The sequence below is a fragment of the Triturus cristatus genome, chromosome 10 (assembly GCF_964204655.1).
Source record: "Triturus cristatus chromosome 10, aTriCri1.1, whole genome shotgun sequence".
Lineage (NCBI taxonomy): Eukaryota > Metazoa > Chordata > Amphibia > Caudata > Salamandridae > Triturus > Triturus cristatus.
In genome coordinates, this window is record NC_140593.1 from 258,937,637 (window position 1) to 258,956,702 (window position 19,066).

A 19,066-nucleotide genomic window follows, 5' to 3' on the forward strand; every position below is an offset into this window, starting at 1 on the left:
ACCTCTGTTCCCCAGGAGAATGCATTTACCTTTTTGGGCACATTACTACCACCTGGGGGATTACTACTAGTAGTACCAGGGGGAATGGTAGTAATTGTTGGAGGAACATTTTCTTTATTGCCAATCCTGGGGAAACTGGAATCAGTCTTCCAGTACCCAGGCTTTTTACAGACATGGCAATGGGGTTTCTTTTCAGGAGAGGAAGGAGTTTGGGACCCACCCCCAGAAGCGGACTTTTGGGGCCCTGTAGTGGACTTATCCTTAGATGTATCCCCACCTTTCTCTTGGGGCTTGGTAGAATCTTTCTTCTGGTCACCCCCTGATTTTTAGGCCTTTTCCTGGTTCTGACCCATTTGTCTGCCTTCTTTCCAAATTCTTGGGGAGAGGTCAGATCAATTACTAAGGATCTGCTCCCTCATAATCAAATTGTACAATCCTGTAAAGTCATGCACTTTGCTGCCATGTATCCAACCTTCCAGAGCCTTAGTAGCACAATCAACAAAGTCTACCCAGTCTTGAGTCTGAGCTTTTTGGGTGTCTCTGAACTTCAACCTATACTGTTCAGTGGTTAGGCCAAACCCATCAATCAGAGCACTCTTCAAGACCTTGTAATCATCAGCATCCTCTTCTCTTAAAGTGAGGAGCTTATCTCTACCTTTGTCTGCAAAGGAGAGCCATACGATTGCTGCCCACTGACCTTGAGGGACCTTCTGTACTTTACAGGCCCTCTCCAAGGCAGTTATCCATTTGTGGATGTCATCCCCACTCTGGTAGGGAGGGACAATATTACTTAGGTTTCTATGGTCATAAGACCTCTCCCTATCTCTAGGGAAATTGCTGCCACCAAGGGACTCTAGTCCCTTCTTTTTACTAGCTCTGTAGAGCTCTAGGGCTTCCCTATCTAGGGCCATCTGCTGCTTTCTGAGGTTGAATTTATCTTGCTCATACTTCAACAGTCTCTCTCTCCTCTCCTGGGAGGTTTCCCTCCCTCTATGAGAAGAAACAGAGGTCCCTACAGATGAGTTAGACTGGACAGATCCCCTTGAGAGAGATCTATCCCTTCTAGCCCTACTTTCAACTCTTCCTGGAGGAACAAATAGGGGAGCATTGTTGTCATCCTCATCATCCTCATCTAGGGGAGCTGGGTTCGCCAGATCCTGATCATTGTCATCAGTCTGGTCAGCATTAGAGGTAGGGTCAGGGGAGTTTCCACCCCTAGGCCCACCCTCAGCTGCTGCCCCACCCACTCTGCTTACCCCACCAGAACCACTAGGTCCTGGGAGATCATCCAGCTTGAGTATCTTTATGAGATGCTGGGTGGTTGAGCTTTTGCCTGTCTTCAGCTTCCTAATGGAACATTAGGCCCTAAGCTGTGAAAAGGAGAGATCCTCATATCCATAGGGGAGAAGCTCACTGGCTTCTGGCAGGGACCCACTGGTTTGTGGCTGATTAGACATTACTAATGTGGTGTGGTGTGGTGTATTGCACTACCTACACTAGTGTGGCCTACTAAACTCTCTTGAGTTGTAGAAGGGGTGTGCTATCCCTTAACACACAACTCTAAGTTCAGTAGAACTTACTGTATACTAAACTTGATATTATATGTACCTAAGGTACCTTTAGTGGTTTTCAGTTGATCAATTCAATTGAGATTATCTGGTAAAACAATAGCAAGCTGGAATCCCACACGCTGCACACCAATGTGAGAAGTTGGCCTGATATATGCTGTCCACTAATTATAGTGGACACCTTGTATCAGTCCAAACAACCCCTTATGGTGAATAGGTTAAAGACAACCTTTATTGAAAGCTTTCCTATTGGTAGCTATGGAGAGAAGCCTTCAGGCTAAGTCTTGAAGGAATGTAAAGCAGCTTGTATTACCAGTCTATAATCTCTTGAATGATCAAATGAAAGGACAACCACACCAGGTATATATTTAAAATATGTGTATTTGAGATAAAACACACCCCTCTAGTCTCTTTATGAGACTGGAGTTCGAAGTACTTCATTTACAAGTTAGCAATCAACCGTAATAGCACGTATACACGTTTGGACCCTAGGGGCGTACCAAACCATATACCAATAAAGTGATATAAGAACCACGACAGAACTAGACACAAGGTCTAGAGCCTGTAGAATCGCTGGGACCCCAAGGAACCACCCAAGGTAGTGACACAGGGCACCCACTGGGCTGTGTGCAGTGTGTAAACACAACCCATAAGCTTCTATGGGCAATGTCGCAGTTGGAAATTTAAGGATTAGGGACACTTAGAATGGAGTTAGGACCAAACCCTTTTGGACTTAGGAAGTTCTAGGGCTAGTACCCACGGGAGCACCAGAGTACTCGTGTTACCTCACCCAGGGAAGCCGGGTGCATAGGTGTCTTTTGGTGTCAGGTCGCGTCGACGATTTCAATGGCAGCTGGTGAAGAAGGGCTGTTGCCGTAAAGAGGAGAAGTGTCCGAAGAGATCCAAGCCTGGATCTTGGATGGAAGGAACCTAAAAGCAGAGGGGACAGAGTCTGGGTCACTTGCCAGTGACCGAGGGCAGGATGGACCAATGCCCACAGATGTCGGGTGCTTCAGGTGAGTTGACGGGTGTCTTGACTCTTCAGCCACGAGGTCCAGGAGGTGCCGATGACAACCAGGAGCTGGATTCGAGCTGTCCCACAAAGTCTGTCGAGTGCTGCGGTGTCTGCGACCAGAGTGGACCCAACAAGCCTTGGAAACCGCAAGTTACTGGAAATCAAGGAAAGGACTGCGGTGCAGACCAGCAAGGACTGAGGGACTCACCCAGCAAGGGTAAGTCGGGGCATGTCTGGAGCAACCATGAAAGCCCAATTAGAAGAGGAGTTGCCTTCATGGGGACCTACTAGCCAATGGGCTAGCGTTCGTGAAGGAGCCTCGAGTGGTTGCACTTGAAACTGGCCCACAGGTCACTCGTGGAGTGTAGGCCAGCAATCTTCAGTGCAGGAGGTGCTCGAGGGTGGGGCTACTCGGAGCCCAAAGCATAACTTCAAGGAAGACCAGGAAGATAGTGTTGCTGCAAAGGTTCATGGTGTCTAGGGGTCACAGTTCTACGTCACCCAGGATAGCCACGGGCCTCAGCTTTGCTGTGGACTCAGGGTAGCCTTTGGGAAGTCTGGAAATCCACCGCTGGTGATGCAAAGACTTCGGTGTCTGGTGGGAGCTTCAGCGATGCAGACCGGTCAGTTGCTTCTTTGGTGCCTGCCAAGCAGGGGAGTCACTCCTTGACCCCAAGGGAGAGTTCTTCAGTCTTCTGAGCAAAGTAGAACGTCAAAGGTCCAGGATATATTTTGCAGAGTTTCGTCCAGGGTAAACTAAAGTCGCAAGGAGTGGGTTCCCATACTTATACTAAGTTTGGGGGTTGGACATACTCTAGGGACCCACCTATGGGAGGGTTTGGAAAGAGGGGTGGTTACACCCATTTCCTTTGTCCAGTTTCACGCCAGAGCAGGGGCAGGTAGCCCTTGCAACCAGTTTGAACTGGAGTATGCACAGGGACACCAAGTGTGCCCCCAGTGCAGGACTTCAAAGCACCAGAGAGTGCTCGCGCACAGCCCCAATACACATCTGCCTGTCTGAGGAGGGACTGAATAAAGGCTTCCTTAGCCAATTGGAGATGGAGTTCCTGAATAAAAACGAGCCCAGAATCCCCACTATATACACCCTCCCTAAAGTGCACACACATTTGGAGAAGCCACCAGGGAGACCCATTGTCTCAGGGTGCGGCTCAATTCTTGAACCCCTCAATCAATTCATTGACCGTTTCCTGCAACCCTGGGTGGTAGAGACTAAGTCATACGTGAGAGACACCATGCACGCCATCCATCTTCTTGAGGGCCAGGCATTCAACACTCAATCACAATTTCTTGTGACGCTTGAAGTCTCGTCCCTCTATACTTTGATACCACAAACCAAGACGTTGGACGTGGTAAGAAATACGCTGAATAAACGCACAAGACCCCACTGGATACCAACTGATTTCATAATCGAAATGTTGGGTATAGCTATGAAGAAAAATTACTTCATGTTCAGAAATCAATTTTATTTCCAGTGCAAAGGTGTGGCGATGGGAGCTACATATGCGCCAAGCCTGGCCAATATCTTCATGGACGACTATGAGGAAGAGCATCTGTACAGTATGGACAATCCATTCATTGAGTCTATTGCAGCATGGAAAAGATATATTGACGATGTCATCATGATGTGGTCAGGGACAGAAGATGAGCTCAATCAGTTTGCAGTATGGATCAACAACAGATCGAAAGACATCCAATTAACAATGTTGTATAACAACAAAACCATTGACTTCTTAGATCTTACATTCAGAGTCGATGAGGGTCTTATATATTGCGACCTATTCCGGAAACCTACCGAAAGGAACACACTATTAAAATACGATTCACACCAACCGCGCAACCTGAGGGACAACCTACCCTATGGGCAATACCTCAGGTTGAGAAGGAATTGTACACGGAGAGTGGATTTCTTCAAGGAAACAGACATCCTGACTAAACGCCTAAGAGAACGAGGCTACCCAATTGGACTATTGAAACGGGCAAGGAAGCGTGCTTGGTATTGTCCACGGGATCTGTTGCTACGAACCAAAGAAAAAAAGATCAAGAGTGACAACATTGTATGTGTCACCACATTCAACTCAAAAAGTAATGGCATAAAGAAAATCATCAAGAAATATTGGAACCTGGTGGCCAGCGAACTAAACATCACCGAAAGCCCTTTATTTGCTTTCAAAAGAGGAAGAAATATCAAGGACAATGTGGTCAAAGCGTACCTCCAGCCACCTAAACAACAGGATCTCAGAAGCCAACTGGGACTCCCTCCTGTAATTGGGCATTACAAATGTGGGCAGTGTAAAGCGTGCCCTTTGACCATGGAAGGGGCAACCTTCACACACAAAACACGGACATACAAACTAACATCATTTTCCAACTGCAACAGTATGAATGTGGTCTACATCATCTGTTGCTCATGTAACTTAGTGTACGCAGGACAGACCACACAGAAGGTGAAAGTCAGGATCCTTCAACACATGAGCAGAATTAGATGTAAAACTCAGGGAGCGCCTCTAGTGGAACACTTCACCACCAATAATCATTCCCCAGAGAGCATCAGATGGAGAGTAGTTTACTGACCTCGTATGAAATATACACTAACATGCTCTGTGTTCGGTGCTACACATTTGGACATGTTACATAATGAGCCATATCCCAATTACATAGCATACCTTGCTTGGAATTGCCACTCCATATATTTTCAATATACCACTCACTGAATTTTAATATGGACCTTAAGCCTGGCACAGGCACTTTGGGTGCCTCATTAGCATGAATGTCTCACTCTCTTTGTGTAACATTATGATTGTGAAGCTTCATTGGAAATTGAACCTCATGAGCAGTTATATATTGAATATGTTTTAATGTGTCGCCGATTGTATCCTTTTCGCATGTTCACTACATCTCATCATGCACGAGCAAAATGAATATGTTATACTGTGCCACGCATTGTAGCACTTGTTGTACAAAACTGTTTTAAATGCCCCCATTCATATGTTTAGCACTCACACGCTGGTTATATGATATATGTCTTATATATATCCCACCTATCAAATGAACAAAGTACTGGCCTCCCCGTTCTTGACATACTCCTTGTAGGCCTATGTTCTAGACTTAAGAAACTGATACATGTAACGTTGATCAATCGCAGCATTATCGATTAACTAGACCGCTCCCACGCTTTCAGCTCAATCGAGCATGCGTGCACGTAAGCGCATCCGCCAAGCCCATATGAGGACGATCAGCCGGCTGCATCAGTCCCTGACTTTGCAGCCACGATACAGGTCTCATGCCCGTAATCCCCGGTCGAGCGTTACATGAATTTATAGCCGATTGCCAAGATGAGAGAGGAGGCGCGTTTCACTATCCATCTGCGGTCACTTGGAAGACTAGCAAAGGGTACAGCCTTGTACCACTTCTTCAAACGTAGAAGCGGCTATCTTAGCCTTTTCCCATGTTAACATTAAGCAGCAACCTGGCGCGCTTCATTAACCCTATTTACGGTAGACTCGCATATGCCGTTTTAATCATAACTTAAAGACCCCATGCTAGTTTTAATCCCGTGAGCAGTCACACGTGCTCCCACTTGGTCCTAGCCGGCTGCAGTTTCTAGCAGCTTGTGAGTTTATTTATTATATTTTTGGATTTGTGTCACGCGCACGTTGTTTCGCGCTCTTGCGTGTTAACAGATATGCACCACGCACGCTCCCCCGCACAACTCTGACTAAATATCATAGCTATACTCGCTACAGCCTGTGGAGCACACACGATACGATTTGACTTGTGTTGGACAAGATGTTTCCATACACAGACACTACCAGGCCCCTGTATTTAGAGCTCCTGTGTGTTAATAGATATGCACCATGCGCACTCCCACGCATGACTTTGAATAATTAGCATAGCTGCATTTGATACAGCTTGCTGAGTGCACTTATAACAATTTTACCTCGAACTCCCACCCACCAATCAGGGCAGTGCGCTTTTGCTAGATGTTATGCCTACCTGTCAGGTATAACCCCCATACCTTTCTACTTTGTAGATTACCTCTGCCTGGGTCACCATTCACCGTGCCACCAGGTCTCATCCCAGGATTAACTCTGGTTCTTCAAGGTGAGTTTAACCGCCTGTTGCCACTTGATTATTGTTCCTTAAACCGTATCTCTGCCAGATATTAAATTATCCAACCCCCTCTTAAATTGTAGGCTGTCCTTCAATCCCCCCCGCCCGTCCCGTCCTAATGAAGACCCACCCATGACTATCTAAGGGAGCTGAATTGGGTCGAAACGTCGTCAAATATACTAGGCCCTGATCATCTAAAGGCGTTGCCCAAAGAAAGAATCATTATTTGGCAGGCCTATTGTATTTCCTGTAACATCTGGCCCTCTTTCCACTTGTAAAATATTTTCACCACCCTGTATATATTGCACACCACTTAACACCGAGCACTAATGTCACCAACACCTATTTTGTAATTTTTATTGTATTGGCAGCCATCAATATATGTGTAAAGAATGTAAAGGCTTCTATTTTGATAAAACTTCCACACTAGACAGCAATTTGAGTCATGCGCCTTATTGTTTGTAAATTAATTATCTACATCTAGGCATCTTGAGATACGTTTGTGACATGTTAATGCGCTATTGTAATTAATCTGAAACCCGACAAAACCACCTTTGACTACTACGATATACCCAGGTTCTGAGGGACACAGGGTCTCCCCATTTTTTGTATAGTTATTTATGTCTGGGGAGGTGGTCACACCTCCCTGGGACAGGAAACCTATTGTCCAGGCCTCCCCTTCGGTCAGCAGCAGGAGGCCAGACCCATGTCTGTGGCAGAGTCATCCATTTTGTGATGCCAGGGCTCTAGAAAGTCCGACCGGGTAGACCAGTGGGAACATGGCTCACCCTCTAGAACGGTGGTATGCTACCCCAGCTGCCAGAACTGGTGGGGGGCTAGTATTCCAAAGCGTTTGACACCAAACACGACATGATTCCGTGCAGCCATCCCAAAGTTAGCATTTACCGCGAGGTTATAATGCACTTAAGAGTATATGGTCAGGCTGCACCACAAACAGCATCAGAGGAGGTACTCTGAATGCTGCAGAGGGGCTCTGCTCATGCAGGGGCACCCTTTCACATAAAAACCAAGCACTCTGCCTTCAGGATTGTTAAGGCCTGCCATAGGAGTGACTTATCGGTTTTATATGTGTGTGCAATGATAGTGATATAGGTAGCCTATACCACTGTAAGGGGTGCAGGCACCACCTTACCCAGGCTGCAGTAGCAGACTTGTGGTGCCATTTTGAAGTGCTTCTCAGGGGTGGCATATTACATGCTTCAGCCCCTGGTAGGCCTCTGAGGTACCTATACCCTAGGTACATAGTATACCATATACTAGGGGCTTATAAGGCACTCCAGAATCCAATTAGAAATGTACCTTATGTACATGGAAACCATTTTACAGAGAAAGCAGATAGACTGAGGCCCTGAATAGCAGGATCCCAGTCCAACTAAGTCATAAACCAGCAAAATACCAGGCAAAAAGTGGGGGCAACCATATTGTCAGATTCCACCTTCCTACATCAGGGTCAAGATACTTGCAGGGCCGACGCTGCCTTTCATTCTTATGAAATGGGTAAAATGAGTGCCGCCAGCTTCGTACTAATAAAAACACTTGGGATTGATTAGGCTAAGAAACCTAGCGCCTACAGCAGACTAGCGCTACACCGACACCACATGGTTCATCATTACCACTGATTTCCAGTTATCAGGAAGATCAGCAGCGATGATTTGAAGCGGTCACCGGAAACGAATCAGAAGCCAACTGGGACTCCCTCCTGTAATTGGACATTACAAATGTGGGCAGTGTAAAGCGTGCCCTCTGACCATGGAAGGGGCAAACTTCACACACAAAACACAGACATACAAACTCACATCATTTTCCAACTGCAACAGTATGAATGTGGTCTACATCATCTGTTGACCATGTAACTTAGTGTACGTAGGACAGACCACACAGAAGGTAAAAGTCAGGATCCTTCAACACATGAGCAGAATTAGATGTAAGACTCAGGGAGCGCCTCTAGTGTAACACTTCACCACCAATAATCATTCCCCAGAGAGCATCAGATGGAGAGTAGTTTACTGACCTCGTATGAAATATACACTAACATGCTCTGTGTTAGGTGCTACACATTTGGACATGTTACATAATGAGCCATATCTCAATTACATAGCATACCTTGCTTGAAATTGCCACTCCATATATTTTCAATATACCACTCACTGAATTTTAATATGGACCTTAAGCCTGGCACAGGCACTTTGGGTGCCTCATTAGCATGAATGTCTCACTCTCTTTGTGTAACATTATGATTGTGAAGCTTCATTGGAAATTGAACCTCATGAGCAATTATATATTGAATATATTTTAATGTGTCGCCGATTGCATCCTTTTCGCATGTTCACTACATCTCATCATGCACGAGCAAAATGAATATGTTATACTGTGCCACGCATTGTAGCACTTGTTGTACAAAACTGTTTTTAAATGCCCCCATTCATATGTTTAGCACTCACACGCTGGTTATATGATATATGTCTTATGTATATCCCACCTATCAAATGAACAAAGTACTGGTCTCCCCGTTCTTGACATACTCCTTGTAGGCCTATGTTCTAGACTTAAGAAACTGATACATGTAACGTCGATCAATCGCAGCATTATCGATTATCTAGACCGCTCCCATGCTTTCAGCTCAATCGAGCATGCGTGCACGTAAGCACGTCCGCCAAGCCCATATGAGGACGATCAGCCGGCTGCATCAGTCCCTGACTTTGCAGCCACGATACAGGACTCATGCCTGTAATCCCCGGTCGAGCGTTACATGAATTTATAGCCGATTGCCAAGATGAGACAGGAGACGCTTTTCACTATCCATCTGCGGTCAGTTGGAAGACTAGCAAAGGGTACAGCCCTGTACCACTTCTTCAAACGTAGTAGCGGCTATCTTAGCCTTTTCTCATGTTAACATTAAGCAGCAACCTGGGGCGCTTCATTAACCCTATTTACGTTAGACTTGCATATGCCGTTTTAATCATAACTAAAAGACCCCATGCTAGTTTTAATCCCGTGAGCAGTCACACGTGCTTCCACTTGGTCCTAGCCGGCTGCAGTTTCTAGCAGCTTGTGAGTTTATTTAATATTTTTTGGGATTTGTGTCACACGCACATTGTTTCACGCTCTTGCGTGTTAACAGATATGCACCACGCGCGCTCCCCCGCACAACTCTGACTAAATATCATAGATGTACTCGCTACAGCCTGTGGAGCACACACAATACGATTTGACTTGTGTTGGACAAGATGTTTCCATACACAAACACTACCAGGCCCCTGTATTTAGAGCTCCTGTGTGTTAATAGATATGCACCATGCGCGCTCCCACGCATGACTTTGAATAATTAGCATAGCTGCATTTGATACAGCTTGCTGAGTGCACATGTAACAATTTTACCTCGAACTCCCACCCACCAATCAGGGCAGTGCGCTTTTGCTAGATGTTATGCCTACCTGTCAGGTATAACCCCCATACCTTTCTACTTTGTAGATTACCTCTGCCTGGGTCACCATTCACCGTGCCACCAGATCTCATCCCAGGATTAACTCTGGTTCGTCAAGGTGAGTTTAACCGCCTGTTGCCACTTGATTATTTTTCCTTAAACCGTATCTCTGCCAGATATTAAATTATCCAACCCCCTCTTAAATTGTAGGCTGTCCTTCAATCTCCCCCGCCCGTTCCGTCCTGATGAAGACCGACCCTTGACTATCTAAGGGAGCTGAATTGGGTCGAAACGTTGTCAAATATACTAGGCCCGGATCATCCAAAGGCGTTGCCCAAAGAAAGAATCATTATTTGGCAGGCCTATTGTATTTCCTGTAACATCTGGCCCTCTTTCCACTTGTAAAATATTTTCACCACCCTGTATATATTGCACACCACTTAACACCGAGCACTAATGTCACCAACACCTATTTTGTAATTTTTATTGTATTGGCAGCCATCAATATATGTGTAAAGAATGTAAAGGCTTCTATTTTGATAAAACTTCCACACTAGACAGCAATTTGAGTCATGTGCCTTATTGTTTGTAAATTAATTATCTACATCTAGGCATCTTGAGATACGTTTGTGACATGTTAATGCGCTATTGTAATTAATCTGAAACCCGACAGAACCACCTTTTCACTACTACGATATACCCAGGTTCTGAGGGACACAGGGTCGCCCCATTTTTTGTATAATTATTTATGTCTGGGGAGGTGGTCACACTTCCCTGGGACAGGAAACCTATTGTCCAGGCCTCCCCTTCGGTCAGCAGCAGGAGGCCAGACCCGTGTCTGTGGCAGAGGCATGCATTTTGTGATGCCAGGGCTCTGGAAAGTCCTACCGGGTAGACCAGTGGGAACATGGATCTTCCTCTAGAAGGGTGGAATGCTACCCCCACTGCCAGAACTGGTGGGGGGGTAGTATTCCAAAGCGTTTGACACCAAACACGACATGATTCCGTGCAGACATCCCAAAGTTAGCATTTACCGCGAGGTTATAATGCACTTAAGAGTATATGGTCAGGCTGCACCACAAACAGCATCAGAGGAGGTACACTGAACGCTGCAGAGGGGCTCTGCTCATGCAGGGGCACCCTTTCACATAAAAACCAAGCACTCTGCCTTCAAGATTGTTAAGGCCTGCCATAGGAGTGACTTATCAGTTTTATATGTGTGTGCAATGATAGTGATATAGGTAGCCTATACCACTGTAAGGGGTGCAGGCACCACCTTACCCAGGCTGCAGTAGCAGACCTGTGGTGCCATTTTGAAGTGCTTCCCAGGGGTGCCATATTACATGCTTCAGCCCCTGTTAGGCCTCCGAGGTTCCTATGCCCTAGGTACATAGTATACCATATACTAGGGGCTTATAAGGCACTCCAGAATCCAATTAGAAATGTACCTTATGTACATGGAAACCATTTTACAGAGAAAGCAGATAGACTGGGGCCCTGAATAGCAGGATCCCAGTCCAACTAAGTCATAAACCAGCAAAATACCAGGCAAAAAGTGGGGGCAACCATATTGTCAGATTCCACCTTCCTACATCAGGGTCAAGATACTTGCAGGGCCGACGCTGCCTTTCATTCTTATAAGATGGGTAAAATGAGTGCCGCCAGCTTTGTACTAATAAAAACACTTGGGATTGATTAGGCTAAGAAACCTAGCGCCTACAGCAGACTAGTGCTATACCGACACCACATGGTTCATCATTACCACTGATTTCCAGTTATCAGGAAGATCAGCAGCGATGATTTGAAGCGGTCACTGGAAACAAATCAGAAGCCAACTGGGACTCCCTCCTGTAATTGGGCATTACAAATGTGGGCAGTGTAAAGCGTGCCCTCTGACCATGGAAGGGGCAAACTTCACACACAAAACACAGACATACAAACTCACATCATTTTCCAACTGCAACAGTATGAATGTGGTCTACATCATCTGTTGCCCATGTAACTTAGTGTACGTAGGACAGACCACATAAAAGGTAAAAGTCAGGATGCTTCAACACATGAGCAGAATTAGATGTAAGACTTAGGGAGCGCCTCTAGTGGAACACTTCACTGATGGAGCAGATAAAATGTTTTCTTTTTATATACCCGATCCATTTATATATGTTTATATTAATATGATTAATGATTAATTATAATAATTAATTGTTTGATGTGAAAGAACTAAACCAACCTTATTAACAGAAAGAATACACGTGGGAATGCATTTGCATGGCTAAAATAATAGGTGAACTAAGTTTGTATGCATATTAAAACGATAAATGTTGCTTGAGTAATGTTATTGTGATTTGCGCTTTAATAAACCAGCATTAACGGCTTTGAATGTTGCATATGGCTAGATAAATGCATACACATAAGGGTATTAGCAAGGGAATAACACTGTTTTAATCATTTCCATGTATTAATTACGTTTTTGTGTTTCTTTGCTTAAGTTGACTATTCTGGCCTACCAAAAGATGGCCGTCGACTGAAACCTAACTAAAGTACATTACTTCACCATTTGAACAATGGATAAAGGCGTCTGCACTGATTTCGTTCGTGTCCCTTGTGTGACCTGTCAGACCATGCCCATGAAGACTACCCTGGGCGAAGTGCCAATGCCCCTGAACGTGAAGCAATTGTTGCAATTGAGAATATGAACTGTCGAACCCAACCTGTTTCAACTAACTGATACATTTAGAACCACGGATTATTCTTTCCCATACATTTGCTTTGAGACTTTTCCCGCATGGGAAAATTTGAGAATGTTTCCTAATGTACTGAGATGTATTTGAATTCAGCCAATCGTATTCCTGTGAAATGAGAAAATGTAACATTGATATGTAAATTTTAGTATAAATATTAGTAGACTAGAGAGGGAAGTTCATCGCCACTTTATGCAGAAGCTATTGACGGAGAATCGATGATCAGAGATCCTTATGCTGACGGAGAGGACGGTGACTCTATATGATAAACAAGAACTCTGACGAATTTATTGAGGACCAGTTCTGACTTAGAAAACGACAATTAGCCAGAATAGGTAAATATGACAAAAGATGATATTGCATTATTAGGATTTAACCTGCATTTAAATTAGATAAAAGAAAATCATTATTTGAATTACTGTGTCGGGTGATTATTTCATTGAAATGTTTATTGATTAGTTTGAGAGTTAAAGTATCATTGAACTAAATAACAACTAAATGATTCGATCGACCTATTGATGGAGGAATTGGTAGGGTAATTCAGGAGAAGTGGTTTTCCTCTATCAAAGAAACGGTTGTGGTTCGGAACTGATGTCCCTTTGTAGGCACGGATAGTTTGAGAGAATGAATGTTGGTGTTATGGGCCCCACCAGCGTATGATGTGTGTATGTGCGTGTGACTGAGAAATCATTCTGTCCGTGGAAGTAAGGGGAAATTGAGTAACCCGAACTGCACCAGTATTTCTGGTAGCTAGAGATGTTTTTTATTGTTTTGGTTTTAATGATTTTGGCATGTATATAGCTTATCGATTATTGATTGGTATTGATATATGTACTAACACTATATGTTGAAGTCGTATTGAGCTTTATGTTGTCTGTACGGCTTCTGGGATGTAGGAAGTCTGGAATTGATAACAGTTCCGTAGTAGAGCAGAGGTAAGGGCTGCTCTCGGGAAAGACGGGATTGTGGTTGCCCGTAGGTACACGGGCGAAACGTGTGACAATTGAAGTTGCACGGCGCATTGTCTGGGTTCGATACGGTAGCATCGCCGAGTGTTACCATGAGTGATATTTTCTGTGTGAGAGAAGTGTGAATGATAGCAAAGGGTTACCTGTGAAATTTTGGTCTTAGGTACCAGGAAACCAATTGGCATACCGATAAGGCTTACCACTGAAAAGGTAGCAGGTGTTCTCTGAGCTTGTTAGAAGGACAAAGTAGAGGTAAGCGCTGCTTTGTTAACGTATGTCAAAATTCTCTAGTAGTACAGACTGTTTGCTGTTCTCGGAAAAAACAGGATTCTGTGTGAATGAACTACATTTTCTTGTGTGAAAGTGCGTGAATGAAATAGAATTCGGGTTAATTGCGAAACTCTGGGTTTATTTCTCAGGAGCATTGCGTTTCCAACCATGTGTTTTAAATCTGGAGAAACAGTTAATTGATGCTTGGTAGAAGGGTGAAGTAGAGGGATGTGCTACTTTATCAACGGAAGTAATAATTCTGTGGTAGGGCAGAGGTAAGCGCTGCTCTCGGGGAAAACAGGATTCTCGTGGGAAAGGTCTTTTTCTATTCTGTGGTTAGCGGAGCAGACATTGGAGATGTTTATATGTTGTAACTAATAGTATTGTAAAATTAAAACAAAGTCTACCGAGTAGTTTTGTAAAGGAGGGGTAGACTGAAGACAGGAGTCAGGAGCAGGAGCTGCTGCAGCGACTGCTGACGTCAGAAAGACCGCGCTGGGATTGGACAGCTAGACAGAGGTGTAAAACGCTCTGGATTGGTATGTCAGTGTAAATCCGCGCTAGGATTGGAGATTGTGACAGTGACATAGACGCTCCAGGATTGGTGCGTTAGTGTGAGTCACGCAGGGATTGGAGATTGTGACAGTGACGTAGACGCGCCAGGATTGGTGCGTGAGTAAGAGTCGCGTTGCTATTGGGCTAAAAACCGTACAGTCGAAGACAAGACTAAAGGGTTTACGCGAGAAAGGAAGATGTATTATCATTCACCCGAGAAAAAGAAGAAATCCTTGTTTAGTAAAATAAAAGGATGGTTTGTGAAAGACAAAGAGATTGTGACTAGGGAAGGACAGTTACTTCCTCCTACAAAAACACCCGCATCCTTCATGGTTGCGAAATATGGGTACCATACCTGTATTTGGTTAGACAATTGGGCAAAGTATACAAAGGAAGACGGAGTTTTAGCGTTTCCAGAAAATGGTTCCTTTAATTTGGCTATTTTAAGGAATTTACGGGAGAGGATGATGAGCTTAGATCCGTGGCCTAGACCTACGCAGTTCGAGGCTTTGACAGAGTGGGAAGACGAGATGCATGAGCGAGAAAAACAGAGAAATGGCAGTAGATATAGATATATGTTTGGACGGCCAAATGATCGCGAAACTCATTGTGATCGAATGAGAAGGTCGCGAGACGCAAGTATGACTGAAGGACTGTTTCCCGTAAGAACTGCAGGGGAAAGTGAAGGAAGAAAATGCATAGAGAAAAAGCATAATGTAGAACCCAGAAGGTATGGGGCAAATTAAATAGAAGATGATGTCCTAGATGATATGTTTTACAAAAGTCCACCTCCGTACAGGCAGGAATCAGAAACACCGACCGCAGGTACTCCCGTGAGGGAAACTCTGCGAATCATTAAGACAGAAGTCACAACTCCGGAGGTAAAGAGAAGGAATTCTCTTAGGGAAAGAGAGATGGAAAATAAGGTTGAGAGTGAAAATTCGAGGGAATTAGCAAAAACCACGTCAGAACTGACAGAGAAAATAAGAGAATTGACGAAAAATCTAGAAGCAGTTACAGTCCCTGTAACTATAGGTCCAGTTATGCCCATTTTTGAGAAGCAGAAAGAAAGTGAGCATGGTCTAACAGTTCCGTATGTGAGCAATAGACAAGCGGAACCACCCCTGATGAGAGCAAAAGAGAATCCTTGGAGACACACCATGAGTGAAGGTGAACTACATGTGTCAAATAACCCATTTTATAATCCCGATACTGTGTAAAGAAGCAGAAGGGTAGGGGGACCAATATTAGAACCACAGAGAATGACAGAACCAGCGAATGTAGAGAAATCAGTGGGTATAACCACAGACGAATTGAGCGAATGGCTGAAGGGCTTGCAAGTTAAAGAGAAGGAATCCCAAACCATTGATGTGGCAAAATTACGCATGGTGTTAGAAGAATTAATAGTAGGGACTATCCCCACAGAAAAGCTGAAAAATTACCAGGATGAGGAATTGTTATTCTTATGTAAGAGTATCACTTGGAGAGCAAAGAATTTACATGACAGGCTAGCAGAAATAGCAAGTGAAATGGGAATTGACATGGACAAGGTAAAAGCTTTACAGAAGCCTTACAGAGTGGATTTCACGGAAAAGGATATTGAAAATCTGAATACTGCAGGACGAATAGGGCAGATTAAGGACATAATCACAGTGTTGAGGAAATGGGGAGATGTGGACAAATGGAAAAGCAGGTGGTATAGGAAACGGGATGATACCTCAGACAGAACTTTTCCAGCATTTCCTGTGAGAGAAAAGGAAAAGGTAGTGACAGAATTTACCATGAGAGAGATTCCAGGAGGGGGGTATGTGCATATCCCATGGACAAGACAGGACATTTTATCATTTACCAATCGATTGTGAGAAAAGCCCGTCGAGTGGTACAGACAGGTAGACAGATTTGTTAAGTTTTTAACACAAAGGAAGGTGCACTCAAAAAGACAAAGTCCAAAATGGTATATATTCAAAAGATATTTTCTTGGTCTTCTTATTTATTAAAGCGAATGCCAGCCAACGCGTTTCGTTCCTAAAACACAGGAACTTCTTCAGGGCACAAAGTAGATAGCACGAGAGAAACCTTATTCCATATTCTTTGAATCCGGCAATGATCAAATCATAATGACGTATCACACATTTGGTGAATAATAGCACGTCCGCAAGTTTAAAAGTGAACGTAAGATCTCATATAAAGATAAAATCATGTATTGTAGACAATATTCACTCAAAGTGGAAAGGAATCCATTGTTGGATCAATAATTCTAATTATTCAAAAAAGTACCGACGGCATGATAACCGGCAGGACAGCAATACAACATTGCTGTCCTGCCGGTTATCATGCCGTCGGTACTTTTTTGAATAATTAGAATTATTGATCCAACAATGGATTCCTTTTCACTTTGAGTGAATATTGTCTACAATACATGATTTTATCTTTATATGAGATCTTACGTTCACTTTTAAACTTGCGGACGTGCTATTATTCACCAAATGTGTGATACGTCATTATGATTTGATCATTGCCGGATTCAAAGAATATGGAATAAGGTTTCTCTCGTGCTATCTACTTTGTGCCCTGAAGAAGTTCCTGTGTTTTAGGAACGAAACGCGTTGGCTGGCATTCGCTTTAATAAATAAGAAGACCAAGAAAAATTCTTTTGAATATATACCATTTTGGACTTTGTCTTTTTGAGTGCACCTTCCTTTGTGTTAAAAACGTTTTGTCCTGTCCCGCATCTAACAACGACGGATGTTGGAAGTTGTTGCACCACGTACACATACATAGTGTACTTCAATAGGAAGGAAAATAGTTGGAATCCAAGTGCTTGACCTTGGTCCGTCGTTGGGTTTGCTTTGTTCAGATTTGTTAAGTTGTCAAAAGTGCTGTGGATTGATCTGAATAGCCTATTTGATATAATAGTGCCAGCAGACTTATGGGCAGAATGCAAGATAGTCATAGATTGGCCAACTAAAGAATACCTGAGAGATCCCAAAACGGGAGCACCAGACCCTGAGGTAATGAAAAAATATGAATAAGTTATGGTGTTTTTGAAAAACAAAGTGCCTCCCAAAGAAACAGAATGGGTTAAAATAGATCAAACACATCAGGAAGCGAAAGAATCAGTTCACGCTTACTATAAAAAAGGCTAATATTAGCTTTCAAACAGTTCAGTGGAGATGACAATCTGGGAGAAAAGGATCTAAGTCGTTTTGTGTACAGATTTGTGTATGGTTTGCGACCTGAAATTGGGGAAATGATCAAGCAGCATACCGTAGACTGGCAACGCAAGAAAATAGATGAGATTCTAAGGCATGCTAAATACTTTAGTGATGAGATTGAGGCAAAGCAGCGAAAACTAAAAGAAAAGGCAATGTGGGCTCAAGTGAAAGTCGCAGAGAGACAGGAAGCTCAGCTGGTTGAACAAGCCAATAACCCAGGTATCAAACCGAGATTTGGCCTAGGAAAAGGAAAGGGTAATCTAGAAGAAGCTAAAAAGAAGTTTCCATGCCACAATTGCGGAAGGTTAGGGCATTGGAAATCCGAGTGTAAATATCCACCAAGTACTAATAGTGAAAATCCATCATTGAATCCACAGGTGCAGTGTGAGGTGAGTGGCCCACCGCAGCAACAGCAGAAGGCTGTTAATCCACAGAATCAGGTGCCAAAACCGCCATTACCGCAAAGCAGGAACACCCAAAGATATAGCAAAGAAGCGGGATTCTACAATGAAGAACAGGTAAACAAACCGCAACGCGCGAGCGCTGTGTCACAATATTGGCTGCGAAATGACGAGAGTGAGTCAGAAGAGACTTATTGATGGTGCCGAAGAGAGGAAGAAGGGTGCGTACTTGGCGCAACTCTAGAAATAGATCAGACAGGACCATTTGTGGATAGGAAAGTTAATGATGAAAACATTACTTTTCTAGTAGACACTGGAGCCACGCGATCTACTGTCAGGTCAGCAGATGTGAAAAATCTTCCTCTCTCGGATGAAACAATCCAAGTAGTTGGTGTGTCAAACACCCAGATAAGGACCTACCTTACCGAACCGGTAAAGGTTAAAATAGGGAAATTCGCAGACATGCACCGATTCGTGGTGTGCGATACTAGTCCTGTGAATCTGTTAGGAAGGGATCTTCTGTGCAAAATGAATTGCACCATATTCTGTACTCCAGATGGAATAGCATTTGAGACACCAGATGAGGATGTACTGTATAAAATGACAATAGCCAATCAAGAAAACGGAATTACAGGAACCTATGCAGTATTTAACCCAGATGAATTACCCAAAGAATTGAAGCAGTCAGTGAAAGCAGGAGTCTGGGATTTTACTGGAGAATATGTAGGCCTTATGAGAAATATAGACCCAGTAAAGA